Below are 26,942 nucleotides of genomic sequence, written 5' to 3'. Positions count from 1 at the left end.
ACAGTGGTAAACCACTTTCCACCCACTTGCCATCCCACTGCATGGTCAGTTCAAGATTTGTCTTCTAGGTATCTATATATGCATACATAATACATACAAAGATGTACGGATACACAGACAGACGGATGTGTATACCTATACCTCAAGGTATCTACAATGTTTCCAATTTTCTTTTTCTTTTTTTTTTAATTTTATTTTAATAAAAGGGTACAGAAGGAAAACGGGAAAGGGAAAAATGAAAATATCTGTCATACCATTAACAAACTAAAAAGTAGCAGTTACAATGCAGACCAAGCAATCAACATTACTTTGCATTTATATTGTTGGCCAAGATATATGATTAACATAATCAGTAAGTAATCATCATCGATAGCTATTTAGTATCTCCTCCCACCACATAATCTAAATGTAAAGTTGAAACTGCAATGTTATACCACTAAGTACTGTCTAATTTCTCAGTTAGAGTTTATTAATCATGAGCCTCAACATTGTTATAGAATAATTCCCATTTCTCATGATGTTGCTCATAGATCATATCATGATTGCGTTTATCATATTGGTCACTCTTGCCAAGATAGCATATTCTATTAGTTTGTCTTTCCATTCTTCTATATCTGGGAGGAGCGATTGCTTCCATTTCCTTGTTAAGACCAACCTCGCAGCAGTTGTAGCATATTTAAATAACTCCTTGAGTTGCTGCTGGAGTTCTGATGGTTACAATGTATCTAATTCTCGATGTGGCCAAATCTGGGATACTTAAATTCAGAGACTGAAGCCATGAATAGACAAGACAGATCTTTCTACAAACATAAAAAATGTCCCAGGTTTGCAGAAAACACTGAAATCTTAAAAAGGAAAAAAAAAAAACATTAGATGGTTAGAACTCCCCAAAATAATAGAAGCAGCACCTGTAAATTTAAGAAACATATGCCCGCTGTTGCTAGACAACCACACAGCCTTCAAGTCTTGGTTTCTGTTAGTAAATGGCAGGGGGAAGGGGCGGGGGCTTTTCCAGGGCTGTTTTGGCCTTTGACACAGGACTCATTGGGGCCACGCTGAAAGCAACCACCAGTTGTATGCATGTATGTATTTATATGTGTGTGTATGTGTGTACATATACACACAGATATTTGCCAAAACTTCAGCAACTGGGTTATAAATGGGGTTTCTTTTCACATTCAATAACTTTACCCAAATTGACCTCAAAAGTGCTTGAACTCAAGGGCCATAATCACTTGTAAGGGAACAAAGACCTGCAGGTAGGAAATGAAAGGAAGAAGCAGACAGAAGCACTCCTCCAGAGAGCCTGATGCATCCACTGGCTAACAATAGGAAGGGGCAGCAGCTGGGAAAGGGTAGAGAGCTCTGTCGATCACCCTTTGTAAAAGAAAAAAAAATAACCAAGCTGATGCCTTCTCATTTTTTTTCCTTCTGCTAAACCCAGCATGTCATTTTCTTAGTACCCTTCAGGCACAAGAAGCCCCTCTTCTTCCAGGTACAGTACAATGACAAGACTACCAATATTCTTCTAATAGCACAGATGCTAATGGTTACCAATCACCACAAAGGTATTAATTACCTTTCTTTTGAAGAGGTTAAGAGGAAGGACCGAATGGCTGTGTTAAGGTTCTCTGTAGGAAAACAGAAAACCAACATAGCCCAAGGGCAGCACAAATACATTGATCAGAAAGCCACCTATAGGACCAGCTCAAGGTATTTCACTTAGGGTTGCCAACCTCCAGGTAGTTGCTGGAGATCTCCCGCTATTACAAATAATCTCCAGTTGATAGAGATCAGTTCACCTGGAGAAAATGGCCGCTTTGGCAATTGGACTCTATGGCATTGAAGTCCCTCCCCTCCCCAAACCTCGCCCTCCTCAGGCTCCGCCCCAAAAGTCTCCAGAGCTGGCAACCCTAGTTTCACTGCCTCAAGCAGGGTGACTATGGTGCAGGTCAAGGAGGCAATGAAAGATGCTAGCCATTGCCACAGACTCCTTTCATGCCACTGGTGGTTGGGGTAAGCCTCTTCAGTGCTGCCTGCAACTCTAGAACCTGCAATGTACTGGTGGTGGGACAATACTGGGAAACTCCCCACCTCCTCCTGTTCCACCAGCAGCTGGGAGATGCGCCCCAGTGGTGCTACCAGTGTTCTTCAAGTTGGCCTTGGGAGGACCGTAATAGGTTAGCTCTGCAAGGCAAGGAGCATCACTTCCCCCACACGTAGGGTTGCCATCCTCCAGGTACTGAATCAAGTAGAAGACTAAGATAATTAACAGCACGTAGGCTTCATGGAATCACGGATGGAAAGGGCTAGAATAGCAATCAGCTGGTAACTATTGGTGCAGTAAAAGAATCAGTAAATGAAAAATCAAGGGTCAAGGAAGCCACCCTGCGTGCTATTAAGCACACCAAAGAATCAAATTAAATGGTATATTAGTTTTCATATACAATATTCCAAACAGTATAGATTGCCACACTGGACACACTAGACACAGAAACTGTTAATATGTATATTAATAATCATATACAAAAAATCATGTACAAAGTAGATGTTCAAATGATATACAATATGCAAAAAAGGCACAACCGAGGATACTATATTGTTAGATTTACAGTATAGCTTAATAATAAACGAGAACTGTTAGCTTCACAAACCAGTGATAAACAAGCTTACAACAAAATGTATAATTTTTCAAGATTTAACTACCAAAATGTTTTCAAATAATTTTTCAAGATTTAACCACCAAAAAGTTTTCAAAAATAAGTGATTGCCAAAAAGTTTTCAAGTTAGGGCATTGATATGAGTCTTAACTTCATAACACCGTCCAAGTGAAAAACCACGAGGACTGTGCGGCGTGGAGCGACCACTGAAGACCTGAAGAATAAGGAGGTTCTTGCGGAGGCCACAGAGCCGTCTCTACAGTATCGGATCAGTGGATCGGGGGTAGGAGAACATGGTGCCGGTCTGGACACATTTCGATAACTTCGTCAGCTCCTAGAGTTAATTCAACGGGGTGCCGGCTGATATGGTTTTATTTGCTTTTGCCAGCTATGGTTTCTAAAATAAAATATAAAAAAATATTTTTTGTAAGTCTATGTGTCATTATTGTTGGCCATGATGGCGCTCATGTTAAAATGATAATCAAGTATAAGGTGCGAAGCATCACTTACTCAGTCCGGGAATCGTGACTGGTCAATTTTGGCGAATTGCCTAACGACTGTGGGGCAGGCTGCCTCTCCGCAACAGTGAAGTCGTGTTGCGGCTACAGTAACTTAAACCTAAGGGGATGTAGAGATTTACAAACACCTGGCTGAGTTACAGCCAAGGAGAAACATGGAATTAAAGGGGTATGGTTCCGATTGTAGAAATTATACAAGTATGAAACTTACAAGAAACAGGAGAGATCTATTTCATTATTCAAGCCGTGTGGCATCAAAGTCTGGAAGGCGAAGATTAAGCGTGCCTCCTGTTGTAGCATGGTTTTCTTTGCATTTTGAATCTGGAAAGGGTGGGCTTTGTATTTCCATAAAGCGAAGAAGAGGAGATCAGTGTCAGAATGGCCAAGTGTGTGGAAATGTTAGACTAGCGGCGTGTCTATTATTTTTGCGCGTATGCGCGCGCGATGCTCGACTGTGCGGAGGCGCAATGCTTTTGATGTACAACCAATGTACATTAATTTGCATGGGCAAATTACAGAGTAGATAACCATTTCCGATGCACAGTTTATGAATTGTTGTAGGGTGTATGTAAATTTTGTGGAAGTGGAACTGACCTTTTTAATGGGCAAACTGTAGGGGCACATTGAACATGTGCCACATTTATGATGGCCGGAGATGCTAGTGTGTGTTTTTGTTGTGCAAAGGTCAGTTTTGATCAGGTAATTTCTAAGCGTCTTTGGGTTTCTAAGACCCAGGAGTGGATAGTCCTGACAGCCTGGGATGTGTTTGACTAGATGCCAGTGGCGTCTAAGAATTCTTTTAATGTCAAATGAAAGGTGTGAATGTTGCAATGAACTGACTAGTGTCTGTGGTGAGGTGGAGTGGGGGGGATGAGATCAACCTGTGATGAGGGATCCCTGGTCCCGTTCCTGTGTTTTGATGTAGGCTTGTGTGATAGTTTCTGTGGGATAACCTCTGTTGAGAAAAGAATGAGAAAGCTGGTCAGCTGCTGTGAGAAAGTCTGAGTGCGTAGTGGCATTTCGTTTCAGCCGTAGAAACTGGCTGTAGGGCAAATTTCTCTTGAGGTGGAGGGGATGAAAGGAATTAAAATGTAGCCCACCTCCTCGGTCTGTGGGTTTCTTATAGGGGCGTACGGCCAGAGTATTATTGGAGGATCTGTACATGTATATGTCCAAGAACCAAACCCTTTAATTCCATGTTTCTCCTTGGCTGTAACTCAGCCAGGTGTTCGTAATCTCTACATCCCCTTAGGTTTAAGTTACTGTAGCCGCAACATGACTTCACTGTTGCGGAGAGGCAGCCTGCCCCACAGTCGTTAGGCAATTCGCCAAAATTGACCAGTCACGATTCCCGGACTGGGTAAGTGATGCTTCACACCTTATACTTGATTATAATTTTAACATGAGCACCATCATGGCCAACAATAATGACACATAGACTTACAAAAAATATTTTTTAAATTTTATTTTAGAAACCATAGCTGGCAAAAGCAAATAAAACCATATCAGCCGGCACCCCGTTGACTTAACTCTAGGAGCTGACGAAGTTATCGAAACATGTCCAGACCGGTCCATGTTCTCCTACCCCCGATCCACTGATCCGATTCTGTAGAGACGGCTCTGTGGCCTCCGCAAGAACCTCCTTATTCTTCAGGTCTTCAGTGGTCGCTCCACACTGCGCAGTCCTCGTGGTTTTTCACTTGGACGGTGTTATGAAGTTAAGACTCATATCAATGCCCTAACTTGAAAACCTTTTGGCAATCACTTATTTTTGAAAACTTTTTGGTGGTTAAATCTTGAAAAATTATTTGAAAACATTTTGGTAGTTAAATCTTGAAAAATTATACATTTTGTTGTAAGCTTGTTTATCACTGGTTTGTGAAGCTAACAGTTCTCATTTATTATTAAGCTAAACTGTGAATCTAACAGTTTTTTCCTCGCTTGTGCCTTTTTTGCATATTGTATATCATTTGAACATCTACTTTGTACATGATTTTTTGTATATGATTATTAAAATACATATTAACAGTTTCTGTGTCTATTGTGTCCAGTGTGGCAATCTTTATACTGTTTGGAATATTGTATATGAAAACTAATATACCATTTAATTTGATTCTTTGGTGTGCTTAATAGCACGCAGGGTGGCTTTCTTGACCCTTGATTTTTCATTTACTGATTATTTTACTGCACCAATAGTTACCAGCTGACTGCTATTCTAGCCCTTTCCATCCCTGATTCCATGGAGCCTACATGCTGTTAATTATCTTTGTCTTAACCTCCAGGTACTAGCTAGAGATCTCCTGCTATTACAACTGATCTCCAGCCAATAGAGATCAGTTTACCTGAAGAAAATGGCTGCTTTGGCAATTGGACTTTATGGCATTGAAGTCCCTCCCTCCCCAAACCCCTTCCTCCACAGGCTCTGCCCCAAAATCTCTCACCGGTGGTGAAGTGGGACCTGGCAACTCTACCCACACATGAGCACTGACTGGGAGAAGATGAGTCCAAGTAGCATTGCTAGAACTTGGGCTGTGGTAGACACACAGTATGCCTTTTTCCTCCTTGGCCCTTGTCAAATTGAGGCAAGCAGCTCTTTGGGTAGCCCCTGAAGCTGCACTGGCAACCTGTTGTCTGACATCACAGCCCTTTTGGAAAGCCACCGTCTACTGCTTTCCCTCCCTATGGAGAAATAAGCCCATTGCAGACATCCTGACCATGTGGGCACTCACTGTGTGGAGCAGGAGAGCAGATAAGAAGGTGATGGCCCTACCCCCTGCCTCCACGCAATCGCAAGGAGTCTGCATAAGGCAAACATGCAGAGGAAATTCCAGAGCAAAAAGAGCACCTGTATGCAAATGAGCATTTAGGCATAACTTGCTTATAACTTTCTGCATATCTTCAAAGCGGCTGTTAAGTAGTAAAGTACTGATAGAGGAACAGCCTTATCATTACCAGATAGCAGATAGATTAAGTGGTAGTGATGAGAACATACAGGAAAGTGTGAAATCAATGGATTAATCAAAGATCTCATAGAAGAATATAAATCACAACTGAATTTTAAAAATGGGTAAGCGTTTCTGTCTTTGCCTTTCCATGTGGGCAGACTCTCTGTCTGATTGGGGTTTCCAAAAATCTGATGCATAGGAAGTCTCCTGTCCCCACAATCAGCAACGCTGGCTTTGGAACACTGCTGATCATGGGGAAAGGGTGTTTGTGCAGGTACATCTTCTGCGTGTCTGTCCCATGCAGACCACTCAGCAACTGCATGGAGACAGGGGGCAGAGCCAGTGAGCTCATGTCCCCTCTCCCGGCTCGGTGAGTGCCCTGCTTTGTGAAGTATACCTGCATATGGCTAGAATGTGCTTACACTGCTTAACTCACCTATAATCTCATAACTCTGAAACCAGAGTCAGAGCTGGAGATTGCCACTAGCCTACAATGGCATACCAATTATTGGCAACCGCAACCTACAAATAAAGCTGAGGGTCGGCGGGCAACGCATGCATGCGCGCCTGCCCGAGGTGCCACGTCACTTCCGGTTTACACTGGAAGCGCCGCATCACAAGGGGCTGTTTATCACTCAAACTCCCAGTATGAGTGGTAAAAAAACCATTGAGATGCGACACTTCCAGGTGTAAATGCATTGCAAGGGGCCTTTTACCACTCAAACCGGGAGTTTGAGTAGTAGACAGCCCCTTGCGATGCGTTTTACACCCGGAAGTGACGCATCGCAATGGGCCTTTTACCACTCAAATTCCCAGTTTGAGTGGTAAAGGCTCTGTTGCGATGCAGCACTTCTGGGTATAAACCGGAAGTGCCGTGATCGCACCTCCCGTCCACCCCAAAAACCTCCCGCTGGAGGAGAGAAGGGACCTAGTAAACCTATCATCCAGCTGGCTTTATGTGTAGAAGTGGGAAAACAAATCGAGTTCACCAGATTAGTGCCCGCCGCTCCTGTGGAGGAGTGGGGAATCAAACCCGGTTCTCCAGATCACCACTCCAGTCCACTGCTCTTAACCACCACACCACACCGGCTGGTGAGAATGGAATTAAATGAGAATGTTGAGATGGATTCAAAAGTATTGGTCAAGCCAGGACATGGATGTTCTCCCAATTGGTGTGCAGGGTCCATGATCTGTCGGCTTGAATCATGATCAGATTCTGATAATCTAGCATGTTACATGACTCGGAGCAAGTGGCATTACACAGGCAGCTGACAGCCTTTCTCAAAGGACCAGTAAGAGGTGGAGCTGCCTATTTCTCCAGGCTTCTTTGTAGGCAACAGCATGGCCTGTGTGCCTGCCAAATGATAACAGGGAGCCAAGAGCACCACTCAGTTGAAGCTCCCTCCCCCCACCAACCTGGTAGATAATGCAAATGTGAACAGCAGAGTGGTTTCAGCGCAGCAAAGAAACGGATGCTAATGTTCTGCACCTGTTTTGGAGGATTTAAGATTTAATTATAGATTTTAAAGCAAAGTTTTAAAAATCAATTTTTTTAAAGATAGCTCTGTGCTGAACCATTCATTCTGTTCCACCAGCAATCTGAATGCAAGCTGCTTGCCATACTCACTAGGAAACCACTACAGTGATATGTGTAGCCACATCCTAGCTATTTTACTCATAAGAAAGCCCCACTGAATCCTGGCATGCCCTCCCCCAAAGGTCAGTATAAGATTACAATCCTTGAGATGGTGTTTATCCTTGGTAAGGCTAATTGCAGCCTATTTAAAGAAATACAGTTGCTTGATCGAATGTCTCAAAACAGAGCACATTGAAGAGCATGAAAGAAGCATCCTCTACGGTCCAAGAACATGTAAAATATAGAACATCTTTTTTATTTCTGTGCTAGTGTGATGCTTGGAAAGAACAGAGAAGGTACAACTTTTTTAAAAATGACATATCTGCAAACCTGAATCTACTGAATAATGCACATAATTATGACACACATAATTATGACTCACACCAACTCTTAAAACTGCTTATAGCAGGACCGGGCAGCAGAAGGCCTTGAAGTCATAGCTTACCCTACAAAGATCTCTCCGTTCCCTCTTCAAGTCTATGTTGTTGTCTGAGTTCTCTCTCACACCAGTCATTCAAGGGGAATGGTTGTTTTTGGGAGGGGGCCAGATTTAATTCACAGTCTATGCACTCCTTGCTTAGAATGATGTCTGTTACATTAGTGAATCAGAATTTTTTTACTGTACTTCATCCACAATACAGGAGCATCCAGAAACTGCAGCAGTAGAGGAAAGAGGCAGAGAATAGTAGTAGTTCAATAGCAGAATAATCATAGTAGACCCGAGTAAAAAAAAAAAGTCCTATGTGAATGAGGTGTTGCTGAATTTGCAAAGAGGAAGAGCATAAATAGGGCTGCATGCTGTAAAATGACAAAAAATGTAAACCTACAAATTTTCACATATTTGACTGACAATTATTTATAATGAATGTTACTAAACCTTCACTGGGCTGTTGTACCCCACTGACAACAGCATACTGATTTTTGTCTAAAAAGTGTGATGCTACTTTAGCCAAGCAATATCTGAAAAATCAGCTTTCCCCCTACCATGTTTCATTTGCTCTTTAAGATTAATCCAGTGGATCACTTTAACAGTACTAAGTACCTAGCGGCACAATTAGGATATGCACCATGCAATCCTATGCTAAGTTACTCCAGTCTAAACCCATTGATTTAGAGTAACTTAGAGTAACTCCATGTAACACTGCACTGCTACAGTGCAATGCTAAACTGAGTTACACCATTCTAAATCAGTGTGCTTAGACAGATATAACTCTACTTAGGATTGCACTTTATTATTGGCCCTCCCAGAACTATGGATCTCCCGACAATGTTGATGTAAGCCCGCTTCTCTGGGGGGAACTAGTACAAAGCTGAGTTTCTGTAACTGTTTTGTCTGAGGAATATTTTCTATACATCAGACACTCATCAGCAGAAATACTCAGTGCACACATCATTTTGAAAATACGGAGCATTAAGCATTTCCTTTTCACCTGGCAAATTATAAGATTTTCAACCATTTACAATAGCTGTGGATCTAAAGCAGGACATTATAAGGCCATATAACCACAGATGTTCACTCACACTGCTTTAATCATTCAATACAGAGTTGGAAAAGTGATTACTAATGCTGAATGGTTAATAAAGCCCCTTGTTATCCGCCAAGACATATCATGTTGCAGAATACTGTTACAGAATTGCTATTCTTTTATTTATACCAAGCAAGTTCCCTTTATTCTTTTTCTTTCTTTGGAAAGTTTTATCTTTAACGCCAAAAACACTATCCCCCACCCTGATACATTAAAAAAAGAACCAACAACATGAGATGGAAGTAAGAGAAGCAGGACCAACTTGGACAATATTGACAAACTGATTTAATAACAAATGTTCTACTTTTACTGGACAGAACTGGACAGAACGAGATTGTTGCTAGGACTGGGAATGGTTGATAATCTTTATAGATAGTTTTAAAAAATTAAAGATTATCAACCATTCCCAGTCCTAGCAACCATCTCGATAACCCAAAGTTGAGCATGGCAATACTTGAATTGACAGGACTCTCACTCAGCTGTGCTCGGCTTACATCCTTTTGACTAATTCCAAAATTGAATTCTGTTTAATTTTACTGAAGTACATACATGTGTAAGTTACTATCATTTCTATAATTTACTATTATATATGTGTATGTTACTATCATGTACAGAGTTCAAGGCATGTCCAAGTGGCTTTCCCCACATTTGCCCTCACAATATTCCCAAGAAGTTGAAAAGACTGACAAATAGCCAGAGGTCATCAGATTCACAATAACTAGGGATTCGAACTCTACCCTTCCCAGTTCCTCTCCCACACGCTATCCACTGCCTCTCTCCAAATCTACTAACACTTCATTTTTAACTATCAAAGCTCAGTCTTTTTGTATTTCATCTGACGGGACTCCCTGTGAACTCAATTCTCACCTGAAGAATTTCAAAATCAAACTTCACCGTACCTTCGTTTGATTCTGCATTTGGATTTTATCATGAATACCATTGTCATACGCTTAAATACACAGGTAGATATTGAGTTAAAACGGATCAGTTTCAAGATAAATTACATGTGCTATGAACCCTGAGTCTGGCAAATGGCTATAAATGCTTCGAGCACTTACCGCTATGTCTTACACTTCAGCCACAGACTGTCTCCACCAGTTCCTCCCAAGGACCTTTACTAGGGGCAGGAATTTGTTTACACTCTGTTAAACTGCACCTCTTATTTATGCAGCACAGCCTCTTCCCCCCGCCCATCTCTAGGATAGTAATGAGGCATCTCTGATTCTTAGCCTTATTGTCTACATAAAGAATCCATTGCAGGATAGTTTACAGTACACCTAATGGCATGTAACACTTTCAACAAGTTGGAAGGTTACATTCCTTCCCATTCACTCCCACCAAACAGTGAGGTTTTTATGCTACTAGACAGTAGTGCATTTAGTTTTCTGTGTATTGTAGCTTCGCCCAGTAGTTTGCCAGTCCAGTAATTCAAACTGTCTGCTGATGTTTGTCAGTGATCACCAGGGGTAAGCAAAGAAGGTCAGATGACCATTTTCTATCATTCATCTGTGATTTTTTTTGGGTTGGCACTAATTAATAAAAACAATATCAACTGTGGATTAAAGCCACATATGGTTGGAAGGGATTCATTTGCCCCAAGTAAAAGCAAGTAATACTTTCCAAACTGCTTTTAGAATTGAGTGTGAGGTATGCAATGACTGAGGTTTGGTGTTTTAATCACCCCCAAATGCTATGTAAATACCTCTTGCTCAAACTTTTTTTGTGCTACCAAAGGCAGGCCAAGTTTGCAAAACTATTCAGAATGTGTGTGCATAAAGTGCTGTTAAGTCACAGCCAACTTATGGCAACCCCTGGTAGGGTTTTCAAGGCAAGAGACTAACAGGGGTGGTTTGCCACTGCCTTCCTCTGCATAGCAACCCTGGTATTCCTTGGTGGTCTCCCATACAAGTACTAGTCAGGACCGGCCCTGCTTAGCTTCTGAGAGCTGACAAGATCAGGCTAGCCTGGGCCATCCAGAATGTACAAGCTATGAAAGCATATCTGAATGGATCAAGATGTAAGGATGGATGAAAGCTTTGATAGGGGAGTTGACAAATTCCTGGTAGAGAAATCCATCAAGGGCTATTAGCCACAATGGCTAATACTAACTCTGAGCATGGAGTTTCTTGCTATTACAACTGATCTCCAGCCGATAAAGATCAGTTCACCTGGAGAAAATGGCTGCTTTGGCAATTGGACTCTATGGCATTGAAGTCCCTCCCCAAACCCCACCATCCTCAGGCTCCGCCCCCAAACCTTCCACTGGTGGCAAAGAGGGACCTGGCAAACCCTATGCTGGGCCCAAGGGCCCAGAGGCTTGTCCTGCCCTGCCAGGCAGTTTGTAGCTGGTAAGCCTGCCACACCCATTATAGTATCTATTTTTTTATGTATCTAAAACATTTAATGCTACTTTCCCACCCAATCAGGGTACACAAGGCACACCCTGTAGTAGTGTTGGATCTGTCAAAATTTCTCCTTCTATGAATCATAACTGCTTGTGTCTATCGGCAACTTGACAGCACTTAACACACATCACAGTATAGTAGTGTTGCATCTGTCAAACTTTCTCCATCTATGAATCATTTGCTTAGATAGAGAAGCTCAAGAATTCGCTCCAGAAACCTTGAAGCCCCGCTCACGGCCCATTCCCTGGAAAAAGGACATGGAGATAGGGATTTCTCCTTTATCCCTATCTCCATGTCCTTTTTCCAGGGAATGGGCCGTGAGCGGGGCTTCAAGGTTTCTGGAGCGAATTCTAGAAGACTAAACTTTTTTTCTGAGTTTTTTCTGAGCCTGTCTGCTACAGCTGCGATCATTTAAGAGCCAAATCCTTTTACTTTTAAATACCATCCTTATCTTTCCTTGACTATTCTGTCCTTTTGGAGACCTGGATACAAATCTTTGCGGTCCCTATGAGACAACACCTACTAAGGCACTTATATATTATTTATTATTGATACAGGTCACCGAAGAAGCCATATGCGAAACGTGGTCCCGATCTAGACAACACGTCTGACATCTTTTTTCCTGTGGCTTTGTTCCAATAACTGCAACCTAAAGAGAATTTGAAAGATTCAAAAAAAATTAATATCAAATGATACCTTAATTGGTTGATTACTTGAACTTACCTGTTGAATCAGGATCTTTGGCATCCTCTTGATAAGTCATGTTTATTGGATTGTTATTGTAAATTTTGTATCTGTTTGTACTCCCTTTGTATATGCTGTATATATTTATTCACTTTGCACTTTATAAAATTCACTTATTTGCTTTATAGTGTTATAGTGCTGTTTTGGGTTGCTCCAACCACCTGGAGGTTGGCAACCCTAATCATATTGTATGCCCATATCTACTGCCCTTATTATACTACTGGGGGGACAGATTAGAAACAAGTGAACATTGCTTTTATGGTGTGACTAAAAAGTGCAGAAAAGCAGCAACACAGCTAAGCAAGCAGAGAGGACATCAGCTGCAGATAATCATCTGTTTTCACGGCGACAAGACAATGATACAGGAACATCAGTCATTTGGGAAATAAATTACTAGTAAAGGATCAGAAGCTGAAGTTGCATTTAACAAAGGCTAACATAAGTTTCTGATATCCCCATTGTTCCACATTAGGATAAAAAGCCATTTAAAATAACAGAACTTCTCTGGCTCTTCTCCTTCTTCTCTCATTCTCTCTCCATCCCCCATGGTTTTGTTCAGAACACTGATTTATTTTTAAGTAGGAATGCCAAAACTTGCCAAGTAGGTTGCTGGAAATCACAGAAACTTGGGGGCTTAAATATTCAGAAATTAGGATTTACAGTGTGCCCACAAAATATACAGTTGAGCTAATGTAATTATTGTAAGCAGATGTGGATCTACACCCAAGTGGAGGTTTATGTGTGCAGGTTAACACTGCCAACTGCTCCTAATTTTTTTTTTTTTTTTAGAAGTTCACTTTTACAAGCACTTTGCTTCTAAACTATGTATAAATCCTGGACTCAGTCCAAGATTCCCTTCTGAGAAAGGGCTCTGCATGTAGCCACTACTTAGGGTTGACAACTCCAGACTGGGAAATTCCTGAACATTTTGGTGTAGAGCCTGGAGAGAGTGGGGTTTGGGGAAGGAGCTCAGTATGTCCTGCCATAGAGTCCATTCATGGTCTCTGTAGTCTGTAGTCTGTAGTGTTAATTCCAGGAAAGATCCAACCTCCCACTTGGAGGTTGGCAACCCTACTACTGCCATGCGAAAAATGGTGATATAGCTGGACATTCATATCTCCATTAAGAGTGGGTGCACATTTGTGACTGTAACATCTCCTACACTTCCTGCCTTGGAAGCTACAGGAAGTCCTCATTGTCATATGCTCCCAAGGTTAACAGGGTGAGACTGGTCTTTGCCCCACAGCTGATATCCAGAAAACTGACATCCCTGTGATAACTGACACCTATTGCCATAGCAACAGGTCTACTTGGTATCACTGTAGCCACTCCTCTCAGAAATAAAAATACTGGCATCAGTCGCTGTTGTTTAAGAAGTACAAATAAGATGGTCAACCAGCCTCACTGCTCCTCAACCGTAGACAGGATAAATTGGCTGTCGCCATGTCTTGTGTAGCACTTTTAGGATTTGACACTGGAATCCCTGATGGGTACTAACTCGGATATGAACTGGCACAAGTGGATTCCCCCCATGTAAGGTTTATGTGGTAATTGTAACATATTCTACGGGAAGCCATTCTGGAACTGATTGTACCCTCAAGGAATACCTGTTTGTATCTAGCTCCAGCTGGTGGAACCTGAAGGTGTGGCCAAAAATAAATCTATTAAGTCTGGAATTTTCCTGTCCTTCGGGTAGAATGCTGGGGCCTATTCACAGAGCTCATAGCTGAGTCAATTGCAGATCAGTCAGCCTAACCTTAGAAATTCAGTGAAAGGGAGCAGGGATGCGGAAAGGCTGCAGGGCAGATAGGGAAGATGGCATGCTAGAGGACAAAACAGGCAGAAATTAAAAACAAAGTTGGGGTGAAACTATTTTAAATAATAAAGACTACTACCTGAGGCCCTGCCTGTCAGAACAGAGAGTTTTAGCCTAGATGGGTAATGTTTACCTGATGAGAGTTTGTGTGTGTGTGTAAAGTGCGGGGGGTTCATGGCAAGAGACTAGCAGAGGTGGTTTGCCATTGCCTTCCTCCGCACAGCAACCCTGGTATTCCTTGGTGGTCTCCCATCCAAATACTAACCAGGGGTGACCCTGCTTAGCTTCTGAGATCTGACGAGATCAGGCTAGCCTGGGCCATCCAGGTCCCTGATGTTATGTTCTGTTGTCCCAGTCCCTGAGGGGCAGGGAGCAAGAAATGGACAGACTCTCAAGATGGTACCCTTTATTAATGTTCCCACTGGACCACTAAGGCAACAATCAGAATGAGAATCATGCATTCATTTAATCTCAACAGTTACAGTAATTTTCTAAGAAAAAGACATCTAAAGCACAGCAAAAGATTATATTTGAGCTGATGTTTGGTGGAAGAGCAGAGTAGACAATACGCTGCATAAGAATGTACCGGTACATACGAACAGAGCTACAAACAGTACAAATAATTCTAGAAATGCCAGTAAACTAATACTAGATGTACAAAATATCAGATGTAACTATCAGTCATTGAAAGCCTGATAAAATAGATACTTGGCTTTTAATTTTCTAAACCAGAGAGAAAAGTAATCTGTTATGGATTCTTCCTATGGCTCCTTTTTTGCTCCTTCCAATGGCTCTTTCCAAAAAAGCATGCAGAGAAAAAGTTCTCCTTTGAGGACAGTAATCAGTAGAGAAGGATGGGTCCTAGGAGAGAACGTGCTCTGAGATCCAAAATAAAAATAAAAATAATAAGTTGCATTTGCCTAGTATTTATAACATAGATGAGCATTCTGGTGTTCCAGCAAGCCTCTATTTTATTGTAATTTGTCTCTCCCCCTCCATCTTGGCTCCAAGGTCATCTTTTCTTTGCCAGTCGCAGGAGGCTCAAAAATGAGCTTCGGGCCATCTACAATACAAAGGTTTACATCCAGCAGGGAAAGGGCAGGCTGAAGTGTAACTCCACATAATCTCATCATGCTCACTGGTAATGATGGCAGCCTCAGAAAGAAATAATCCCCTCTCTTCTGCTAGCCTTCAGACCATGAATCTGGACCTCTCAGTACTTAATCAAGAGTACTTTCATACAAAAGACCTGGTGGGTTTGGCACTCAAACCTTAGAAAGAACTAAAGCCTACATTAGTATTTCCCATGAAGGGGTCTCTAGTCCAGTGATCTAATTTGGACTATGGAATTGGTCACCACAAAAATTTCCTCTAACAAATAGGGTTGCCAGGTCTCTCTTCGCCACTGGTGGGAGGTTTTAGGGGCAGAGCCTGAGGAGGGCGGGGTTTGGGGAGGGACTTCAATGCCATTGAGTCCAATTGCCAAAGTGGCCATTTTCTCCAGGTGAACTGCTCTCTATCAGCTGGAGATCAGTTGTAGTAGCTGGAGATCTCCAGCTAGTAACTGGAGGTTGGCAATCATACTGACAAACCTCGTCCCCATCGCTTCTGGTTCTCATTTTCAGTGTTCCAGGACCCTGGGAGCACCCTCCCACTTAGCTTCAGTCAATCAAGGAGCATACCTGTTCACCTCCCTGGATTCCCTTTACCATCCTCCAAACCCTTTCCCCCAAAAAGAGAGGAATATTAACTCAATCTTTTGGTCCTGTAACAGAAGTCAGATATTTGTCTGCGCTTCTCCTAATGTGTAACTTAGGAGCAGTATCTTGCATACTCAGCCCTCCAATTCCTGTCTTCTACTGTGCTTTCCTTGGATGTGTCTCTATGCCCTATAAGTATGCTCCATCTGGCCTCAAACCATCTGGGTTTCAAAAGCTTTGGGGTACCCATCCTGCTGCACTTGAATAGCTCTGCTGCTTTCCCTTTGTGGATTATTGGCCGCCCACTAGGGACCCCTGCCCAGGTCTTGGACCATTGCCTGGAACCTGCTTGGACAGGGAGCTATAAGCACCTGCTTCCCCTTCTCCCCCTTTTAATCTACTTTCAATGTACTTTGCAAGTGGATTTTACCATGCCTGCCATATGGCAAAATCCACTTGCCAATGATCGCTGAAATGCACTGAAAATGGCTTGAAAGTGCATTATTTAGTGTGTGTGAAATCACCCTTGGTCTCCTGCCTCCACTTGCTTGATACATGTTGCATGGGATGTGTGTACATTTGGAATATTCCAATCTCAACATGGACATCCATCTTCTGGTATCATCAGGACTGCCTGAAAGAGTACTCGGTTTTATTTAAGGGAACAGTCAATGTGCTAATATTTCCCTTCTATCAAACAATGTCAATACTTTTTTTCTTTTCAAAATTGTGTTAGGACTTGTTATTTTGTCAAACCATCCCATTATTGTTACAGTTCCTAGGACTGACAGATGGGTAAAAAAAGGTTTTCTTTCTAACTCTCAGGCTATCGTACTGTGATTTGGTGTTGAACTGAAAAGTGAGCTCCTAGTACATCTAAGGTATGTGTTTCCCTGAAACATGGTAATATGGGATTAAGTAGAAGGCAGTCAAGAGTGTTATTTCTTCCCTGAACATGTTTAACTAAAACATGCACCTGGACCATTTATTTATCTGAATTCTAGCATACTTTATTCTCTGAACTAGTAATGGATAACAGCATGTTAATTATTTTCTCATATCTCACTTAGCTATCCAAATAAAACAATCTGGCAGCTTCCAGAAGACGTACAAGCTCAGGTTTTGGTAACCCTCTAGGGGAGCAGATTTCCAAAGATAATAGACAGCCACTAAGAGACCCCTCTACATACACTTTTATTTGGTGCATAGATAGTGTTTTTAAGAGAGGATCAAATATAAAGGTCACGGACGCAGTATCTTAGGTATATGTGACCCCGGCTTCTCAGGTCTTTATAGATCATCACCTTGAATTGAGTTTGAGTTTGGAAGGCGATAAGGAGCTAGTGCATACATTGTAGCACTGGTATAAATGTGGTCCTTATTAACTTACTAATATTCTTAGATCTGAGGCTAAGAGAATAAAATATAAGAAAATATATATTATCACTAACTACATTATAAGTAACCATATCTATAATCTTAATGGTTATTTTTCCCTCTAACAACAACAAATAACTGGATAAAACATAAGCTCACTCATATGCAGCAAGAACAGTTATATTTTTGTAAGGAAATTCAATCTTCTTTTTTTTAGTTATTTTATTATCCATATAAACCATACCACAACCAATTTAGCCCAGAGTTTCTGGAACTCTCCCAGATTAGCTTGGAGCATACTGTACATGTTAAAAGAAAGGAGGAGTGGATGGGGAGAGGGGAACCACCATCTGAAACGCATTAATCAATTAGAATTTTTAAGAGCTTACATCAAAATGTGATCTATACCGATAAAGTAAACTCTAATTCACAAGCAGCCTTTGTATTATGAATACATCTGATACAAAGTGGATGGTGTGCTTAAAATGCAGCGGGACAGGAACCTGGCGCATGGCTGCACACTGATGCTTAATACTTATGTAAGCCTTGTGGGTTGGCAGCCAGCACAAAACAAAATTAGCAAATGTATTTATCTTTTTGCAGCTGGGCACTAAAAGCACAAGGATTTCTAGATCAGGGTTCCCTCAGCAGTCACACTGCAATCAGTAAACTAGAACAGAACAAGTGGGGACCCACAAGAAACTTGTCGGAGCAGCTGTCCCATTCACCTCCCTTTCCTCCCTCCCCTCTCCCACTACTTCTCCCAGTCTCTCACTCTTTCTCCCTCCTGCCACCCCTTTTCTTAGTCTCCCCCCATGCTTGTCACTTTCTATTTCTTCCCCCAACCCCATCACTCTTTCTCTCTCTTTCTGCCCCCCATCACCCTCCCAGCCTCCCACCAGCTTCCTCTCCCCCCACCCCCCAGCAGCAGTGGCAACAGAGGCTCTTCCAAAGTCACAACATATCTGCCAACTACAGAGATCAGTTCCCCTTAGGATTGCCAGCTCCAGGTTGGGAAATTCCTAGAGATTTGGGAGTGATGCCTTGGGAGGTTGAGGTTTGGGGAGGGAAGCAATCTCAGCAGGGTATAATGCCACAGAGTCCACCTTCCAAAGCAGCCATTTTCTCCAGGGGGACAGATCTTTGTCATCTGGAGGTCAGTTCTAATTCTGAGTGATCTCCAGTTCCTGTGGAGGAAATGGCTGCTTTGGAGGATGGAGTCCACGGCATCATACCCATCTGAGGTCTCTCCACTCCGAAAATCCCACCCTCCCCAGGCTCCATCCCTCAAATCTCCAGGAATTTCCCAGCCTAGAGTTGGTAGCCCTGTCTCCTTCTCACCCAACAGCCAACCTACTGTTATCTGCCCCTCTGTCTTAAGTTTTCCATCTCCCACTTTTCAGCCTCTACCTTGGAAAAATAGTCTTTCTCCACAGTGGGGACCAAAGCAGTTTACATAAGTCTCCTTTCCTCTTTTTTATCTACACAACAACCCTGTGAGGAAGGTTAGGCTGAAAGGATGTGATTGGTCCAAAATAAGCCAGTAAGCTTCCACAGCAAGATGGGGATTCAAACCTGGGTCTCCCAACCCTACTTTGAAGCTCCAACTGCTATACCACACTGGCTTTCATAAAGGGTCTGCTGGCAAGCAGCCAGGCCTAGTTGAGTCATGCAAGTTGGGTGGTATCAAGTCATCCATGTTGCTCTCAGGCCTAGGGTTGCCAATGTCCAGGTAGGACCTGGAGATCTCCTAGAATTACAGCCAAACTCCAGATGACAGAGATCGGTTCCCCTGGAGAAAATGGCTGCTTTGGAAGGTAGACTCTATAGCATTACATTCGGCTGGGGCCTCTCCCCTTCCCAAACCCTTCCCTCCTTAAGACTCCACCACAAAATCTCCAGAAATTTCCCAACCTGGAGCTGGCAACCCTAGCCAGGCAGGGCCCCAATCAGTCCTCCTTCAAAAGTCACAATAGGCCTGGAAAGGGCTCTGTCCCCTTCCCCTACCTTTTACTTGCAGAAACTGAAGCCTGAATGTTGTGGTTGCCTAGCAACAGCCACTGGGAGACTCCCTTGCTTAAAGCTATAAGAACTCCTTTTATCATTTTTGGCTTTTTTAAACTCCTCAATGTATTTTTTTCTTTTTTAGATTTCAGATTTTTCTGCGAACCTGGGGCCCTTTTAAGATTTGTAGAAAGATCTGTTTTGTTCATTCACAGCTCCAGTCATCAGATTTAAGTGTCCAAAGATTTGCCGACTTCGCCATTAGAATACAAGATGGTTTGAGAGTAGGTGACTCGATGTGGATTGGGACTTTTCAGAGCCTGTTCTGCTAGACAAGATTCTTAAACAAACTTCTACTGTATAAATGACCTGGACTAATAAAGCCTGTTGGGTCTTAGTGTGGGGGTTATCTTGCTGCTGTAGGGATTATTACAACCTGGCAGGAAATAAGTTTGTATTCTGCAAGCATAGATATATTCACGGCTGCGATAGGAAATCACCTCTCTCCAGTCCAAGGGCTGCAAATGTTTGTGATGGGAGAACCATCACATTTTTAACCCTGTTATTTCCGTCTGCCACAGCAAATTATTCTCTCCTCTTTCCCCAGTGTAAGGCAGGTTCAAGAGTGTTACATGCTCTGAAAGGATAGTCAATGGTGAAGCTAATGAACTCTGAAAGGATGTTTTGACATTGTCCAGGAATAATGTTGTGAAAGATAATCTGCCAACACTACCCAGGCACTAGAAAAGTAATCACATCAATAAGCATACTAGTCTGCAGTTTGGATCCTGCAAATTTGTGCATACCACACATGTCATTTTACAAATTGGCACATACCATGCAACTGAGCCATAGATTTTCTCTGATTCAAATATTCAGTGAAATGTTTATTTAAAAGGAAACAACATGATAGGAAGAAAGTAGATTCCTTTGAAATGTGGTGTTGGAGGAGAGTGTTACGGATACCATGGACTGCCAAAAAAACAAATCAGTGGGTTAAAGATCAAATCAAGCCTGAACTGACCCTAGAAGCTAAAATGACTAAACTGAGGTGATCGTATTTTGGTCACATTATGAGAAAACAAGAGTCACTGGAAAAGACAATCATGTTAGGAAAAGTTGAGGGCAGCAGGAAAAGAGGAAGACCCAACAAGAGATGGATTGACTCAATAAAGGAAGCCACAGCCCTCAATTAGCAAGATCTGAGAAAGGCTGTCAAAGATAGGACATTTTGGAGGACATTGATTCATAGGGTCGCCATGAGTCGGAAGCAACTTGACAGCATTTAACACACACAACATGATTCAGGGTTTAATTTATTTATTTTTTTAATGGAGTTTGGGGCTTAAGTCAACCTAGAGGCTATGTGATTTGACCCAAAACCTTCGCTGCCATTACATGTGGTAATGTGGTGTTAGTATTTATATGTTACAATAATATCTGAAGCAATCTGATCGCATACCCAGACCAATCATAAGGCAATCTTATTGCCATCTCTTGCTAATTAGTTGGGAGTCCTTTGAGAGCCCTTTCTCGTGTTGACTTCCGGTGGTGCTGCTGGGGAGAGCACTCCATTTCCCCAGGCTGTCCTGGGAGAAATCCAAGTTTGCGTTATTTCTGGGGTACATAGATACCCCAATCCGACCCTTGCAAGTGGGTTGGAAAGCAGGAACTCCCTGCAGCCCGCAAACGCGGTTTGACCTCCTAGGTACTCTGAGGGGGCTTTTTAAGCCCCTCGGAGTCCTGGACGCCGGTCCTGCGAGGGCACTAGGGAAGGACATCGCCAAAACGCAACTTAGGCATCAAGCTCCACCCTCCACCACCTTAATACCAACATAAGGACTACATAAAGAAAAGAACCTCACCTCTTGACACCCAAGTGAGTACAAAAGAACTTTTCGTCTACTTACTGGAAACTTGAACAGACGGGGGGCTGATAAGAATATTTCTGGGACCCCCATTCCTCCTTAATCCGAACTGAAAAAGTTTGATCTGAGTTAGCCATCGGGATTAGCGACAGGAGCCTTATCAATCCGATCAGCCTAAACCATAATAAAGAGTCGGAAGGATACCTTTTGATTGACAAGAACTATCACCAATGGGTCCAAGGGAAGGGGAGGGTGATTTTTCTTCCTGATTTTCCGGCGAAGCATATCCTGCCACGTTTGCAGTAAGGGAGCGCCTGGAACGGAAGACCCTCTATAACAACCTATCTATCATCGGAACTAAAATAACAGGAAGTAGTTGTAGGACCGATTACGCGTCGCACTCTAGTTACTTGGAAATCATTCCTGAAGGAACAACCATCGAGAAGAGGCGGTAGAAGGTCCACGGCACTAGCAACTTCCTGTATACTTCCTGATCAGCCCGACCTAGAGCGACCGAAAAAAACTCACTGGTATTTCAAAACTTTAAAACGCAATTCTAGAGCCAATTTCGACTCTTTTCAATCCGAAAAAATTATAAGGCTGATGTTTGAATTATTATCTTTTAATTAGAACTTTAAAGGCCCTGTCTGTGGACATGTATTTTACCAGCTTTTTTTGACTTAATACATAGCCCCGCTCCTATGAAATCAAAGGGAATTTTACAGAATTCAAACATGGAAAAAAAATACAGGACATGCTTGCTAAACATTCTGAGGTGACAATTAAACAATTAAAACAGATTTCAACACAGATGGCTCAACTGATTTCAATGATGACGACTCTTGACCAATCATCACAGGTAGGCAATCAGAAGTTGGATCTGGTTATAGAAGACATAAAAGTCTTGAAAATTCATACGATGACCACAAATACAGACATACAAGCAATGGACTCTTCTGCCCAAAAAGTCATGGAAGAATACAAGGATACAAAGAAGAAGACAGAAGTTCAAGAAAGCAACCAGCCGGCGATAAAGAGATCAGACATACAAGAAATAGACTTTTCATTTAAAAAAGTCATGGAACGACGTGTGGATATAAGGAAGAAGAGAGCAGGTCACGGAATACAGATTGAAGCCACGATGGAGATGAAGCCCAGAAAGAGTTATTTTTGGATACGTATCCTGTCTGAGGAAATGAGAGAGAACAAAGAAATCCTGTTCCCATACCTGACTGGCCTATTTCAGTTACAGAAGGAAGTATTAGACCATGGTTAAAGGATTGATTTAAACATGATTGCTGGATCCAAAGGCTTTGATAGTGTGGACGGGTGGCATGGCTATTAATGATGTAGTGGAATTAAGATTAAGACATCATTTTGGGAATAAAGGGCTAGAAATTCTTGAGAAAAAAGACTGGATTGTTAAAATGTTTGAAGTGGCAGAAATGGCAAAACTCACAGCTATTCTAAATGAAGAAAATGACGTTCGGTTTCTGGGGGAATGGGGGGCGTGGATGCATTATTGTGAATATGAGTTAAAATTGGGAAGAATGGAAGAATATTTTCTAATCTGATCCAGAGGATTATTTCTGGTTTTTTTCATAATGAATAAGCATAATTATATTTACTAACAGATTATGGTTTTTTTTATACAGGATATTGATAGTTTATTAAGATTAGATTAACTACGACGAGATGAACTTTTTATTAAGAGGAAGATAGAGGTGAAGGGGAAGTCAAAATTTTCCATTTCTTTTTTTTTTCTTTTTTTTCTTTATTATATGTTATGGAACTATAACAACTTTAGGTTAGAATTGAAATTTTATATTGTCATAGATGTTGTTTAATGCAATGGAAATTTTTTAGTATAAAATCCAATAAAATTTATATATAAAAAAAAAAAAAGAGAGAGAGCCCTTTCTCGTGTTATTTGCAGAGAGCTGCTTCAGGACGTCTTCTTTCTGTGCTGCTCCGATTAGGTGGCTGGCCTAGGGCCACTTGAGAGAAGATCAGCAACATGGCCAAAAACATGACCAGGAAAAACCATTGATAGGAGTGACGCTGGCACAGACGAGATCTGCAACATGGGTTCCTCCCATGAACCTCAGATCTCTAATGTTACCAGAAGAGCACAGAAAGATGGAGAGGGGTTGGGAGACCAAGTCCTATGAGGAAAGGTTGAAGGAGCTGGGTATGTTTAGTCCGAAGAGGGGAAGACTGAGAGGGGACATGATAACCATCTTCAAGTACTTGAAGGGCTGTCATATAGAGGATGGTGCCGAGTTGTTTTCTGTTGGCCCAGAAGGTCAGACCAGAATCAACAGGTCGAAATTAAATCAAAAGGGTTTCCATCTAGACATTAGAAAGAATTTTCTAACAGTTAGAGTGGTTCCTCAGTGGAACAGGCTTCCTCGGGAGGTGGTAAGTGTGCCGTCCCTGGAGGTTTTTAAGCAGAGACTAGATGACCTGATCTCGTCAGATCTCAGAAGCTAAGCAGGGTCAGCCCTGGTTAGTATTTGGATGGGAGACCACCAAGGAATACCAGGGTTGCTATGCAGAGGAAGGCACTGGCAAACCACCTCTGTTAGTCTCTTGCCATGAAAACCTCAAAAGGGGTCGCCATAAGTCGGCTGCGACTTGAAGGCACTTTACACACCCAGATGACCATCTGTCAGCAATGCTGCTTCTATGACCTTAGGCAGTTTATGAGAGGGAGGGCATCTTGGCCATCTTCTGGGCATGTAGCAGGGGTCACTGGGTGTGTGTAGGGGAGGTAGTTGTGAATCTCCTGCATTGTGCAGGGGGTTGGACTAGATGACCCTGGCAGTCCCATCCAACTCTTATGATTCTATAATTCTAATTCTGTTCCCTGGCCTATTGCACCCTACCAAACACATTGCAGAATCTCAGTTACAAATCTCCTATTAAATCAAAGTCCGCCTCACAAAGCTATTATAATTGGTAGGGCATCTGCTCGGCAATGAAGACCTGATCCAAGATTTAATGGGTTTGGAGAGACTGCAAGCAAAGTATGCCCCCCCCCTAAGTCTTCCTCCTTTAAATTTGTGGTGGTTATGACAAAGCTACACTTTCTTTCAGTAGAAGGCAGGGTGGTGGAGAAAACCTGCAATGCGACGAAGGAGAAAGGGGGAAAATATCTCTGCGTCTCACATTCCTCTTCCAAATACAAAGCCATCCAAGCCCAGACCAGAGACTAGGCTCCAATCCAGAAAAGAGAGTGCACTTCGATCACTTGGAAGGGGGGGGGGAAGCAGCCTGGAGAAAGCAAGGCAGTTACATGATCCCTGCAAATAATAATAGAAAGCCTGTCTGTCGCTCTTGTCTGCATCCATCTCCACCTTATAGGGAGAAAGGCAAGGAGAATTGTGCATTAAACCCTTCCCTTGGGGTCGGTGGACTGATCTAAATGATCTGCAGTTGAGCGAGGGAAAACACTCTATTATTTAAGACTACCACCCCCTTTCCTGGCCATGCTTGTTTCAGTGTTTGCTGCAGATGTTTCTAGAGGGAGAATACTGTTGTGGATATTTTTAAAAGACCCCCACTACAGACCTTCTTATTGGAGCATAATTAACAAAGAGTTAATTAAGCTGCTATGGAGGGAGCCTTATTCTACGCTGCTTTATTATTTACGACTATTATGATTGTAATTTAAAAAAAATTAAATCTGTTTTAGCATTGCACCTTGAATCATCAGGGTGATGACTTACTGAGGCCATTTCTGCATGGGAGGTTTTGCCTTGTATTTGCCGCTCTCTAGATGCACATTTCCCCCATCCGAATTCTCAAAACTCTGCACGGGGGCTTATTGTTGAGTTTTAGAGAATTTGGATGGGGAAAGTGTGCCTCTAGAGAATGGCAAATCCTAGGCAAAACCTCCCATGCATAAATGGCCATTGATGAGTTTTGAGAATTTGGATGGGAAAATGTGCATCTAAAGAGTGGCCAATCCAAGGCAAAACCTCCCATGCATAAAATGAGTTTCAGAGGGTAGCTCGCGTCCAGTAGCACCTGTCCGTCTCTAATAAGGGCGCTACTGGACTCGAATCTGAGAATATGCGCTTCTAATAGACAGATTGAAGAGTGGGAGGGGGGAAGCACCCTCCTCCTAACACCCACTCCCAATTTCTAGGTAGACGCCACCAAGCGTTTCCGGAGAAGTGCACCCCTATACACACACACATATCTAGGTTGTGGTAAGGGGTGCTTGGTTGTTTAGGTGCATGCAAAAACAAAACAAACACACACGCTGCACCTTGAAATCCTGATAACGACAGAGTCCGTCCTAACCAGGATGAAACTCTTCGGATGGAACCTAGATCCCTAGGTGCGTAACGTAGCCATTCTCATGAATGGGCGCTCTGAATTGACCTCCCAAAACAACACGGACTGCATATATAGTGATCCAAGTAGTAAAGATACAATCGGCATCTCTCTCTTTCCCTCTCTCTCTCACACATGCACGTTGCTCGCCCGGTTGCACCGACAACTTTGGCATACGCGTGCTAACCCCCGTTCTCTATTTCCAGAAAGACAAAGGCAAATGTGCAGTATAGGACTGGAGGTGGATTTTTTTGGTCTGTATTCCAACCCCACAGTCATGCGCAAAGGCTTCGCCGCGCAGTCCCATCAAGCTTCTGAAAGTGGAAAGTTCTTTTTCAAGACCCAAACCTTCCTCCCCCGTTTCTTATCCTGCACTTTCGAACTTGGTTTGCTCAAAAAAAAAAAAAAAAAAAAAAAATTTAAAAATGCATTCCGAAACCCAGACCCTAGCCGCACGCTGGTTTGCAAACTTTGCAAGCCCCAGTCCTCCCTCTCCCAGCCAGCCGCGCGCTCGTTCCCCTTTGCAAACTCTTTGCAAGGCGAGGGCGGTTCGCTTGCCCTAGCCAAAGGAGAGGCGGACGACAATGTCAGCCCTTTCACCCGTGCCGAACAACGCACTTTCAATCCGCTTTCCATGCAGTTTCACGGTCGTTCGCAAGCGCGCATCCAGAGCGCAGCAAAGGCGAGGGGAACCCTCCGGCGCGTAAAGGGCCACGGTCAAATCCAGCTGCAAAGGGGACCGAAAGGGCATCGTTCAGCATGTGTGAAAGCGCCCGGTGATATCAACTCCACGGGACTGAGCGGGAGGGGACACGTCGCCCCCTTGGCCTCCGCGCCCTTTACTCCTGGGAAACAAACAACAGCGGGCGGGCGCGCCCTCCTCTTGTTTAGATCACTTGCAAAATAAAAAAATAAAAAAAAGCCCGTCGGATGTTTGCTAATAGCTCTCCGATGCGGCCACCAGAGTCCTCCTTCCCCCCCAGCGTGGGCTCTTTATTAGCAGCCAGCCGGCGTTTCGCGCCCGCCTCCCTCTCCGCGGAGATCCCCACTCACTTTCGCCGCGCAACGCCCTGGCGCTCTCCTCCGCCTGCAGCCCGTCCGGTTCTCCCCTTCTGAGCAGTCCAGCCGCGCCACTGCCACTCTTCATACTTCGGATCTCTCTGTGCTCGGTGCTCTCTTTGGGAAACCTTTTTTTTTTTCCCCTCTCCCCCGTCAGAAACAGATTTCCTACATTTCATCAGTCCGCATAGACTGAACGGAAGTTAAAGGCTGGCTTTTTTTTTTTTTCCTCCGAAAAGGGTGGGGGAGAGGCACCGTTGACACCGGCTTCCCCTCGAAACGCAAGAGATATTGAATTACAAACTATTGGCGAGGACTTGGGGCTGAGAACCATCCAGCT

General features: G+C 43.0%; 1 protein-coding gene across 1 annotated transcript in view; it reads right to left on the bottom strand.

Annotated features, from left to right (window-relative positions):
• GAS2 (growth arrest specific 2) overlaps positions 1–26,729 on the bottom strand; it is a 160,550-nt gene extending 133,821 nt beyond the window's left edge. Inside the window, exon 1 of the mRNA XM_056851518.1 lies at positions 26,597–26,729. The gene's annotated coding sequence lies outside the window, so the exon portion shown is untranslated. The remainder of the gene's footprint in view (positions 1–26,596) is intronic.
• Positions 26,730–26,942: the final 213 nt, after the last annotated feature.

This window comes from Euleptes europaea, chromosome 6, assembly GCF_029931775.1.
Source record: "Euleptes europaea isolate rEulEur1 chromosome 6, rEulEur1.hap1, whole genome shotgun sequence".
In the NCBI taxonomy this organism is placed as follows: Eukaryota; Metazoa; Chordata; class Lepidosauria; order Squamata; family Sphaerodactylidae; genus Euleptes; species Euleptes europaea.
Note: the sequence above shows the minus strand (reverse complement) of the source record. Positions and strands in the feature narration are given on the sequence as shown.